The 12,892-nt window shown below is 45.5% G+C and overlaps 1 long non-coding RNA gene across 1 annotated transcript in view; it reads left to right on the top strand.

The window, feature by feature from the left end:
• Nucleotides 1-6,478: 6,478 nt before the first annotated feature.
• LOC125616947 overlaps nt 6,479-12,892 on the top strand; it is a 28,457-nt gene continuing 22,043 nt past the window's right edge. The window contains exon 1 of the long non-coding RNA XR_007347750.1: nt 6,479-6,638. This is a non-coding gene — a long non-coding RNA (uncharacterized LOC125616947). The remainder of the gene's footprint in view (nt 6,639-12,892) is intronic.

Genomic DNA, 12,892 nt, shown 5'->3' with positions numbered 1-12,892 from the left:
AGGTTGACTTGGAGCAGGTAGCAGCAGAAACATAGGGTGTAGCGCTTTGCAGAGAAACATATCTCAGCTGCAAATGAATTGGATAGGAATGGATTGGGACAGGGATAGAGAATCATTGAGAGACTCCAAGTGCCTCTTACCGAGATGGGAAAGACAGAAGAGAGTGTTTTTGTTGTTGTTGTTGTTGTTTGTTTGTTTGTTTTTTAATTTGGACGGGAGTGAGAATAATGCAGATTGAAGATTTCAGTTTTCGTCTTCTCAATTGGTGATGATTATGAGATGACCAAGTAGAGACATTGACATAGCAATTGGAACTCAGAAGAGGATTTATATGCTACCTGTAAATACTGGAATTATTAGCACATTATAAGGGCATTTCAAGCCACAGATAAGGATGAAATCATCTAACAAAAATGTGTTGTATAGGTATCTTTAAAACAGATAAAAGAAGAAAACAAAATTCATGATTTATCAATAGAGATCGTCGTGTCCAATTAAGCATTTAGGCCTTCTAGAATTTTATTTACATATAAATGAATGTATGACATACATAACAAGCAGTGATCTTACCCAGGATTTCCTGGTACCTCTTACTCTTCTATTCTTCTCTCCAATCTTCAGAGTTAGCAACTGAAACACTTGTTGCCCTGGCCAAGGGATGCGATAAAAGAATATGTCCAAGCCAGGTGCAGGGGCGCACGCCTGTAATCCCAGCTGCTGAGGAGGCTGAGACAGAAGATCACGAGTTCAAAGCCAGCCTCAGAAACAGCAAGGTGCTAAGCAACTCAGTGAGACTCTGTTTCTAAATAAAATACAAAATAGGGCTGGAGATGTGTCTCAGTGGCCAAGTGCCCCTGAGTTCAATCCCCGGTACCCCCCACCCCCCACAAGAAATATATGTCCAGGAGTTGCTAAGGGCAAGGAAAGGACCTAGATCTTTCCTAGATGATGGATGTGGAAGGACATCACATTGGCAATGTGCTAACAGGAGAAAAACATTTCTACTGGGCCCAGACCAGGTAGAACAGGAGGAGAAAGAGGAGCCAGCGGAAGCAATGGGCTTTTCAAGGCTGGGCCAGGGAACAGAGCCCTGAGCCCCACCCAGGCCAACTGCTGGGCAGACACCCTTCAAGAATGTGACATCTAGGGCTTTCCAGGCCTCTTCTTGGTCCAGGTAGCACCCAAAGAGAAGGCCCAGATCCCAGAGGAGAAAAAATGGCCAGGTGCAGCTAGGTGAAGGGGCCTGGCCCCCACAGGGAGCAGACGCAGTGGCTGGACTTTGCAGGCCTGAGTATGGCACCGGGAGCACTGGAGTTGGCATTTTGCTCAGAGCTTCCTGCAGGGTATTTGGTGACCTGTGTGGACCTACAATGATGGACCCAGAGAGAACCTCGTGAACTCACACATATCTTGGCATTTCAAAGCCCCTTTGAATGTGTGCATAGCCCAGGAAAAACATGGGACCCTGAAAATGACATGAAACAATGGAGGCTCAAGATAGGAGTGAAATTCTGCTAGAAAGAACGAAGCAAGTGCCTGGCGCAATGGCGCACACCTGTAATCCCAGAGGCTGAGGCAGGAGATCGTGAGTTCAAAGCCAGCCTCAGCAACAGTGAGGCGCTAAGCAACTCAAGGAGACCCTGTCTCTAAATAAAATACAAAATAGGGCTGGGATGTGGCTCAGTGGTTGAGTGCTCCTGAGTTCAATTCCTGGAACCGAAAAGGGAAAAAAAAAAAAAAAAGAATAAAGTAAGCAATGCTCTGGAGATCTGTGGGGTAACGACTCCTGCAGGTAGCTTTGCAGGGAGATTCTGTAAAAGCCGAAACTGGCAGAAGTGGGAGAAATACCAGCCACAGGTGTTCATAGCAGACACTGTCCCTCCCTGCTGCTGGGGCTCACGGAGAAGCTAGGAAGAGAAGAAAGAAGAGAGGGGGCAAAGACAGAGGGAGATGACGTGCCCACCCCAGACCTGGGACACGATCATGATCTTGGAGGATGCCAACCATGCCTGCTTCACTCCCACTGTGTGCCCAGAGCCTGGCACAGAGCCCAGTCCCATGGGAAGCATCCAGGACACGTCCTGAAATGACTGAATGGCAGGAGCACAGTGAGGATTTGTGGAATAAATACACATGCTATAAATGTTAGTGCGTTGAAGAAACATAATACATTGGGAGTTAAATTAGGAGAAATTCGTTTTTCAGCCTTGTCGAGAGATAATTGACAAATACAAACTGCATATATTTAAGGTGTACAACTTGATTTCTTGACATGTGTCTACACCGTGAAATGATCCCAGCGCTCAAACTGTTTAATGTACCTATCCACAGTTCCATGGTTACTGGGATGGGCTGAGTGGATTATGCAAAAGTTCAAGGATCAGAACTTTAATCCTTTAGTGTGGCTGTGTTGGGAGGAGGGGGTGTTTGGGCCCCCGGGGCAGGGCCCTCCTGAATGGATTAGTGCCTTCTCATAAGAATGGGCTAGCTAGCAAGGGAGATGGGCCTCCTTCCCTCTCCCTTGTGAGCACCCTCCTGCCACGTCAGGATCAGCATGAGGTCCTCAACAGATGTGGCCACCAGTCTTGGATTTGCCAGCTCCGGAACCTTGAGTCTGAATTAACTTGTTTCCTTTAAAAATTACACACTTGGGGACGGGATTGTGGCTCAGTGGTAGAGTGTTTGCCTAACATGTGCAAGGTACTGGGTTCAATTCTCAGCACCGCATATAAATAAATTAAAAAATAAAGGGCCATTAACAACTAAAAATTTTTTTTTTAATTACACACTTGTATGTAGCAACAGAAAACAAATTAGATAGTTACATTTTCCTGTGCACGTGTGCACACATGGGTGTTTGTGTGTGTGTGTGTGTGTGTGTGTGGAGAACCCACAGATCTATCCCCTCACAGGATCCCTAGTGTGCCAGCTGTTAATGGCAGTCACCGACCTATGCCTGAGGTCTGCGGCATGAACTCATGCTGTGCACTGAGTCTTTGCACTTTGACCAATATCTTCCCGTGGGAGATGCCCTCTCCCTGCCCCTGGTCACCAACATTTTACTCTCTGTTTTTATGAGTTTGACTAAAAGAGAAGCAAGTCTTTAACACTCATCCAAATCCCACCATCTCCCAAAAACAGAGCATTGAAGGTTTCTGTTTCCCTCCTGTTGTTCCGGTAAAGGCGGAATCCTAGCATCTCCTGGAGCCTGGCATCTTATGCTGGTAACCCCAGCAGGACTGGGTGTGCCTCTTTCCACCAGCACCTGAGCAGTGAGACTGCAGGCTCCTCCCCTGGGGGTCCTGAGGGTGGAGGAACCATGAGGAAACAACCCAATTTGTGGTTCTGACGCTGGGCTGGAGACGTCTTGGGAAGAAACCTGGAAAAGGGAGCTCACAGGTCCCTGGTCTCTGGAGGTGGCTCCTGGCAAAAGAAGCCGGAGAGGGGCCGAGCCTGCAAAGGGTTCTCCTGGGAACTCAAGGTCCCCAAGATGGAGTCATAACACCAGGAAGTGCTGTTGAACTCCTGCCAGATGTGCCTGTGAATTCATCTGCAGGCACATCTGTCATGTGTCGCAGATACATTGTAACTGCCTGGTGAACATCCATCTCAAGGGAAAGGAAGAAGGCTGGAGCATTGTCATAATGCCAAAAAACTCATAAGTGAACCATTGTAAGCTAAGGGCCATCTGTAATTTTTAAAAGATGTCATCAATCTGACTTTGGAGTTTTGTTTTCTCTAGTCACATAGCAGTTGGTCTTCATATTGTAATATAAAACAATGTTCTGGATCTGTCCATGTGCTCACCTAAAGCAGTGACCTTACAGAAAGGGTTGAAAGAAAACAACTGTCCCATGTGAGCCTTGTTAACAACAGAATGTGAGTAGAATGCATACAAGTCAGGCTCAGGGTCTAAAAGCCAAGTTCACTGGATACATTTTGTAAAGGAGACCTAGGGCGAGCACGTCACTCACGGTCTCTGGTCACTTTGGTGCCAGAGCTCATCCTTGGGGCCTTGCTCACCAGGCACGGGTTGAATTTTCCCTTTGTTTTTAGCTCCTGCAAAACAACTTAGAAGAAGACTGGGAAGGTCCCTTGTTTAACTTAATGAGTAATCTGAGGGCCAGAGAGGTCAGGCATGGTTCAGGTGATATTGGCTATGTGGCCCATCTGCTGGTCATCACTGCTTGAAGGAGTGAGGGAAGTTTCTCTTATTTTTCTGAAGCTTTCAATGGAAGAATATGATTCAGTTTTCCATCGCTGTAGCAAAGTACTTTAGATAATAAACTTTACAAGATGAAAGGTTTATTTTGGCTCACAGTTTTGGAGGTTTCAGTGCATAGTCAGTTGGCTCTCTGGCTTTTGGGCCTGTGGCAAGACAGCACATCATGGCAGGAGCCCATAATGAAGGAAGCCACTCCTCTTAGTAGCTGAGAAGCAAAATGGGACAGAGAATGAGACAGGGATCCCACAATCCCCTCAAGGGCATGCCCCCAAGGACCAAAGACTTTCCTCTAGGGTCCACTTCTAAATTTCACCACCTTCCAATAGCAATAACGTATTGGGGACAAAGCCTTAACATATGGGCCTTTGGGAGACATTCCAGAATCACACTATAGCCAAGACCTGTATGGATCTGCCCCGTATTGAACATTTTCTGAGGAAGGGGTTTATCATGAAATGCCCCCTGTGCTGAGCTACTCAACGATGTTTTACATGTGAACTCCACCATACCCTCCTCCCTTTGACACAAAAGTTTTTATCTCACCTAACTTTAACAACCATATGCTTATAGGTAAACACATGCCGGGTTAGTTGCTGCCAGGGCACAATGCCAGGGCATTATCTGAAAGGTCACAGCACATTTCATGTCCTTCGTTGAAAATAGAAAAATGTAAACAAAAGACCCCTCCATAGAAAACAGCAGCAGGTCAGAGTTTGATGTATGGGGCTTTCGTTTCTATATTTGGCATCTTTAACTTCTTAGCCAAACATACCATCTAACAAACACTGGGAAACGCAAATTGGAATGTTCTCTATGGTTGATTCAACTCCCTCATTCTTTTCCAAGAATCTCCCTCCAAATTCTGGAATCTTCTTATCAGCTCTCATAAGAACAACAGAAGGAAACCAGCACTTTCTAAGCCCTGAATCCTACTTCTACCTAACCTCCCTCCCTGGCTCTGCTCAGGCTTCCTGTTTCTGTAGCTCCACTTCCACCCCTGCTTTAAAAACCACCTCCATTGTTGCCAGGAATTTTCTCTAGCTGGGTCCCCAGGAGATGCTGGGCAGGGAGGTCATGGGAAGCCCACCTTGGGAGAGCAGCATGGAACCGAGGTAGATGAATGGTGGTCATGTGCCTCCTAAGCAGGGTCCTGCCTATTCTACTGTGCACCTCATCTCACCAGGGCACTGCGACAGATATGCTGGTGGTGCCGTCCCTCAAGGCTCACACTTGGCACTCCACAAATCCTCCCAGATGCTGAACCCCCTGCAGGACAGGAAGGCAGGAGTTCAAACAGCATGGCAGAGGAGATCTGGAACCATCCACCAATTCTAATACTCTGATGAGGGAAACAGGCTTATTTTGTTAACAGCACCTACCAGCAGAGAACACCAAGGCCCGGTGGGGAGTGGAATTCCCCACAGGCCCCAGTGACCACCGACTTGAGCCTGTCCCTGACTTCTCTTCCCAGTTGACCTTGGATGGCATTGGACATGCTCATCTACAACGACTTCTACATCCTTGCCGCTCCATTTCCAGTTGTTCTCTTGGGGAACTCTGATCAATTTTTGATGAGCCAAAAATACACTACTTTAAATCCAGCTAAATGTCAGGACTCTCAGGTTTGCTTGGAACAATCCATCGGACTGATGGTGGGTCATTTAAAATTCTGCAGCTATTCCGTCAGGTTCAGTTCAACAAATAGCTGCTGAGTGATTGCTGCAGCCAGGCTCTGCTGATCTGGGATGCTCCTGGTTGTCTCAGACCTCATGGAGCGCCCAGCCCAGTGTAGCTACAAGACAAACTGAAGGAGTGGAGAGTAGTTGCAAAATGTACTATAAATAGCAAGAGGATTAGAGCTAATGTAGAGGGCCAGCTGCTGCTGCTGCTGCTGCTGTTGCTGCTGCCACTGCAAGGAATTGAAGCCAGAAAAAGAACCAAAGAAGATGCAGGAAATGTGCTGAAAAAATCAGCATCATCATAATAATTGCATGGTGGTCACACACAATGGTGACCAAGGTTGTTGTTTTTTTTTCCCAAGTTCCAATGAAACATCATTCGTTTTTACTTTGTGAGATTGAAGCAGTAATAGCTGGGTGTACAAAGAATTTCCTGTAGATTAATATGAAGCTGGAAGGAGTTGATAGACTTCAACAGTGATTTGGGCTATTAATCCAAGCCAGTCATTCATTAACCCTCAGGAAGTTTTCAGTGCCAAAGTCATTATTATTATTATACGCTGCACCCCAAGCCCAAAATGGGTGTATGGCTACTTTTCTCTCCAGGATACTCGGAGTATGAGTCAGCCAGGGAGCTTGAATCATTTCCTAAATTGCCTTCCACTTCGTGGGGAGCTGGGCTTTGTGCAATGCACTTGCTGTTGAGGGAATTCTGCAGAGAGCCCTTTTGAGAGGTAACTGTTGCTCTTGCCTTTTCTACAAGATCCTGAATCACTAGAGCAGGATGTTGGTCTCCTCAGTTTCTGTTCTGTCCTTCTGTAGTGCAAGGTGAGCATTCCTAACCTGAAAATCTGAAACCTGAAACTCTCTAACTTTGTCTCCTACTCAAAATTATTTAAAATAGTGTATAAAATTGCCCTCAGGCTATGTGTACCAAGTGTATATGAAGCATAAATGAATTCCATATTTAGACTTGGTCCCATTCTGGAAGATTTTCATTATGTATTTGCAAATATTGTGAAACCTGAAAAAAAAATCTGAAATACTTCTGGTCCTAAGCATCTCTAATCTAGAAATGCTTGGTATTTCAGCCAGACACATGGTCATTCGGCTAAAGACTCCATTTCTAGCCTCCTGTTATGATTTGGATGTGAGGTGCCCCCCAAAAGCTCACAAGTGAGACAATGTAAGAAGGTTCACAGGAGAAATGATTGGGTTGTGAGGGTCTTAACCCGATCAGTGATTTAATCCCCTGATAGGGATTAACGAGTGGTAACTGAAATGGTAGGTAATGACTGGAGGAGGTGGGAATTGGGGTGTGGTTTTGGTGTATATATTTGTATCTGGAGAGTGGAGTCTGTCTGCTTCTTGATCACCATGATGTGAGCTGCTTCCCTCTGCCACACACTCTGCCATGATGCTCAGGCTCATCTCAAGCCCCGAGGAATGGAGCCAGCCTTCTGTGTTCTAAGAACTCTAAAACTGTGAGCCCTCAAATAAACTTTTCCTCCTCTATAGTTGTTCTGATCAGACCGTTTAGTCACAGCAGCGAAAAAGCTGACTGAAACCCCTCCCTTACAGTACTTTTGGTCATGTGACTAGACAACATCTTGATCTTGATCTTGCCCTCCAAGAACTGTTAGTGTGATCACCCTTTGTCCCCAAACCTCCCCTCCACTGCCCCTGTCCACTGCTGGATGAAGATGACAAAAATGGGACCAGTCTCTTCAACAGAGATGGAAAGTACACGTTAAAGATGCAGAGCTGACCTGATAGTCCCTGCACTGCTGCCCTCTAGACTGTGACCTGGAAATTGATTCACTTCCACCTGGATACCTCACTGTACTTTGGAGTCTCTTTGTTACAGCAGCTAAACCTGTACTTCCACAAATATAGTACCTACCAAGCAAACCCTGAGGGCCCAATTCAGAGTCCCTTCCTTAGCTGAAGTATATTCTGTGCATATACAATGAGGAGCACATACTATGTACTGAGCATTTTTATATATCATTTTATTTAATTCTCCCAACAGCCCTATGTAATTTGTAGAATTCCTGTCCCATTTTAAAGATGAGGAAACTAAGGCACAAATAAATCAAGAAACTTGCTCAAGATCCCACAAGCTGGCAGGTGGTGGAGAAAGGATTCACACCCAGCAGTGAAACACCACGCCGCTTCTTCCCTGTGTTGCTTCTCCCTGATAAAATCCCTTTGGGGTCCAGGTAGACATGCACTCCAGGTTCAGCAAAGCCTAACATTTGCTCTGTGTGAATGTAACCGCCATGTCTTGCTTTTCTACAGGCAGCTTTAATCAGTCACCCTCCAAAACTCTGCCCAGTGGGTTAATAGGTCAGCAGCTCCATGTTGATTAATTCCTAATGGATCCCAGGCATTGCATTTCACACTGGGGACATAAAAATGGATAACACATGGTCCTGGGCCTCAACAAACTTGCCTCTGGTGGAGAAAAAAGAAAAGGCTTAAATGGATGATTTCAACATAATGGATGTGGCCAGTGATAAGATAAGGGCGTGGCAAGGGTCACTGCAGAGGTCACCATCTGCATTTCCAAGGCCTCCCAGCATAAAAACTCACCCATGGGCACTGGGAAGGGAAAGCAAGTAACTGACAGTAACAAAGAAAACTGACAGCGACCTGTGCTATTTGGGAATATGTGCTATTTTATCTCGTTCTCACCATAAACCTAAGAGGGGTATTTTATCCCCATTTTACAAATGGTGAGAGTGAGGCCAGCAGAACCTCAGAAATGTCCCCAGGTTCCTATGGTCCCCAATCCAGGCAGGATGGAGATCGAGGTCGGTCTGAGACTCCATCTGCAGAACCCACATCTTATCTTTGCTCCCAAAGTAAGAAACACGTTGATCCTCAGACTGGGAAATGTGTCTTCCTTCTAGTCTTTTGATGGGAGGAGGAAACACTTGGGAGAATGGAACCAGCTAAGGGACAGGGCTGGTTTGCCAAGACACGGGCTTCAGGACTGAGAAAGGAGACAGGTGATCGCTGAGGCCCTTTCCTGTGTCGGGGAACTGCTCCATCCCAATGTTGACAGTCTTGGTTCTGGGGTCTGAGCCCCAGTGACTTGCCCCCTGAGGTCCAGGCCTATCTGAGTTCCCTACTCCTCCTACCCATCTGGAAGGCTCAAGGGAGGGCCAGGTGACCTCGCAGGGGCCTCTGTAACTTGACCTGTGGCCCTGGGACAAAGAGAGGCTCTCTCAGCCCCCCTGAGCATCCAGCTAGAAGGCCCAGAGGTGAGGTAGCAGTTCCCAGGTCAACTCCAAACCCACCCCTGTCTGTTCTAATCAGAGAAGTCATCCATCAATCAATCGATTTCTCCTTTGTTTGGCTGATGAGGTTCAGTTTTCATCACTTGCCATCTAAAGTGTCCTAACGCAGCGGGAAGGCCTACATGCACATTCACTGCGTAATTTCAATATATGACTTCCTTAGGTTTATTTCTCACTTTTATATCATATTTTATTATTACATATATATTTAGCTTAATCATAGTAATCAAAATATACTACATTTAATTTAATCATATAATCACTTTATATATAAACATGTTGAATATATTTCCTATGTAAAACATTTTATAAATAGGATATTTATGTTTGCTTATTGTTAATCATGATACATATTTTATTATATCATTACATGTATATTTATAGCTTCAATACTTGGAGTTTTTTTGTGAGAACATTGGGCATGCCACCCTCATTTTCAAATGAAACTACAAAGACAAATGCCAGGGTCCAATATTTGGAGACTTCATCTCTTTATGTGACTTCTATAGCAAATGATTTTCATAAATTTCATCACCAAGAGCTGGTCCCCATGTCTACCCAGGAAGTTCCAGAGGATGCAGACAGTTATTCTGCCTTAATCACCAGCCCTGCCTCTAGGAGATGTCAGTTCTACACACTTACGAGTTTTTAAATGTGTGTTTCCACCTGGGTTGCCATCTTTGTCTAAGAAAACTGAGCCTGTGATTAACTACTTTCATTTTTTTACTTCTTTTTTATAAAAGGTATTACTCAGAATGGATCTCACAGCTTTATAGAACACGTAGCCTAGAGTAGGATGAATTTTCCATTTCGACACCTGGGGCCTGGCCTCGTGTGTAGCAGATTCCGATGCACCCACTGAGGTGTCTTCAGGGATTCAAGGCCCAGCCTTCCCCTGGGGCCCCAACACCAGCTTCCTGAGGCCTACAGTCTTCTGCTTGGAGTACGGCCTCTCATTCCTCAGTCAGAGATGACTTTACAAAGCATTTCCACCTGGGAGAGATAACACATGGATAAATTCACAGTCAGACATAAAGGGCTGGGAGCAGGTTCCCTACAGTTCTGAACGGGTCAGGGAGTGGGGTGAGAAAAGGTGGGCACCTGGCAGGAGCAGCCTTTGAATGGGGAGCAATTCTGAAGGAGAGGCTGAGAGTACAGGAGTGACCCCCACCACTAGGCTGTGGCTTTCATTTGACCCCAGGCGACCACTAACTTATCAGTCCCCTCATCTGTAAATGGGGACCATTTACTACATCTCAGGATGTAAACCTGAAGTCTATGAGCATACTAAATGAGGCCATCAGTGTACAAAAATCCTATTTCCTAAGGATGTTAGATAAATATTTGTTGAATGACAGGGAAGAATCCCATCTTCACATCTGCTTTGCACACCATTCGTTCAGCATTCAGCATTCATTCAATGAGCTACCTATTGTGTGCCTACTGTGGTCTTTTCGGTCAGGACCTGCTATCTAATGTACAGGGTTCGGTGTAAAATGAAAGAGGACAGGCTTATGGGGTTGGGCCTGATGGTCATGCCTATAATCCCAGAAGCTCGGGAGGCTGAGACAAGAGAATTGCAAGTTCAAAGCCAGCCTCAGCAATTTGGTGAGGCCCTAATTAACTTAGACCCTGTCTCTAAATAAAATATCAAAAGGGCTGAGGATGTGGCTTGATGGTTAAGTACCCCTGGGTTCAATCCCTGGTACTAGAAAAAATAAAATAAAAAACTTTAATAAGTCAACAGCAGAGTATGCAGATGACAGCACGTTAGAAGCTGAGATCAGAACAGTGACAAAATAAACAAGCATTCTTACCTTTATGGAGTTGACATTGCAGCAAGAAAAGATTAGAGTATATTTTGACATTAAATACACTCTCCTGTCATGTAGAACAAATAAAAAGAGCAAATAAAAATAATAAAAAGGCTAAAATTAAAAAAGAAAGAAAAGACAATACAGCCATCCCTTGTTACTCAGGGGGACTGGTTCCAGGACACTCCCCAGTACTACCAAATTCTGCAAAGATGCTCAAGTCTCTTACATAAAATGGCATAGTATTTTCCTATAGCCTCCTCATATAGTTTGGGTCATCCCTAGATGGCTTATAATAGCTAGGCATAGTGGTGCACACCTGTGAATCCCAGAGAATCAGGAGGCTGAGGCAGGAGGATCTCAAGTTCGGCCAGCCTCAGCAACTTAGTAAGACTCTGTCTCAAAATGTTAAAAAATAAATAAATAAATATAAAGGGCTGGGCATATAGCTCAGTGGTCAAAAAAATAAAATAAAAAATAACACCCTGGGTTCAATTCCCAGTACCAAGAAATAAAACAGATGGCTTATAATACCTAATACAATATAAATGTACACAAATCATTATTATATTATACTGTTTAGGGAATAATGACAAGAAAAAAGTCTGTACATGCTCCATACAGTTGCGAATTTTGCCCCCAAAATATTTTTGAAAGGTGGTTTGTTGAATCTGCAAACACAGAACCCATAGGTACAGAGGGCCAACTGTATGGGTTCTATTCACCTAAGAAATATATATATAAATAAATAAGTCAGGGGAAAAAAACTCAGACTGTTAGAGAGTGTATAGGGAAATACATGAGGAAGTAGGATGGGTGTAGAAGGGTGGGGTTGTCTGCGATTTTAGTTAGATGATGGGGGAAATTCGAGTGAGAAGGAAAGGGCTGGGCTGAGCGCAGCTGATGTCTGGGGAGGCAGCCGACAGGGAACAGCAGGTGCGAGGTCTCTGAGCAGGAGGGTGCTGGCGTGTCCACAGAAAAGCACAGGCCAGCCTGCAGCACCAGAGCCTGGGAAGACGGGGCCTCAAGGTGAAGTCAAGCAGGCAAAGGTCTCTCTCGGGGGGCTTCATGATTATCCTAATGACAGAAGGCACTGGCTCTAAGCAGGGTGGGTCGGGGAAGTGGCTCCTGCTGACATCTCAGGGCCCCTTCCTGTGTCTGTCCTGTGCTGTGCCACTCTGGCCTTCCTTGGGTCTTTGCAGTAGGGTGGTCCGGGAGGTGGTGAGGAGTGACTGGATTCTGGACACAGGAGGTGAATTGCTGATGGATTGGACACATGAAGCTTGAGGCTCCCGGCTTTCTTCCCATCCCAGGGCCTTTGCACCTGCAGTTCCCATGGCCTAGAACCTTCTCCCTGTCATTCTGGTGCTGCAGCTAGCTCCTCAGTATTACGCAGGTCTTTCCAGAACACCTGCTTCTGTCACTGCGGACATGTGCGTGCCAGAGCAATGAGACAGCCTGAGTCACCTACATGCACATTCCTGCTGGGGCTACAGCACTGTCGTCTTCTATTTCAGCTCTCATACCACAAATCAGTGCCCTTAGCAGAAATGACTTAATGCCGCCTCCTCCTCCTCCTCCTCCTCCTCCTCCTCCTTCTTCTTCTTCTTCTTCCTCTTCTTCTTCTTCTTCTTCTTCTTCTTCTTCTTCTTCTTCTTCTTCTTCTTCTTCTTCTTCTTCTCCCCCCCTCCCCCTCCCCCTCCTCCTCCTCATTCTTCTCATTTTGTGCTTTTTCTTGTTGATTTCACTGTTTAAAATGACCCCAAGCAGTGTTCAAGTGCTATCGGTGTGTCTTGAGCTTCTAAGTTCTAGAAGGCCATGATGTCCCTTGGGGGAAAATCCCTGATAAATAGATCAGCTTCCCTCAGA

This window comes from Marmota marmota, unplaced genomic scaffold (genome assembly GCF_001458135.2).
Source record: "Marmota marmota marmota unplaced genomic scaffold, marMar, whole genome shotgun sequence".
Lineage (NCBI taxonomy): Eukaryota > Metazoa > Chordata > Mammalia > Rodentia > Sciuridae > Marmota > Marmota marmota.
This window is presented reverse-complemented; position numbering and strand designations above follow the sequence as displayed.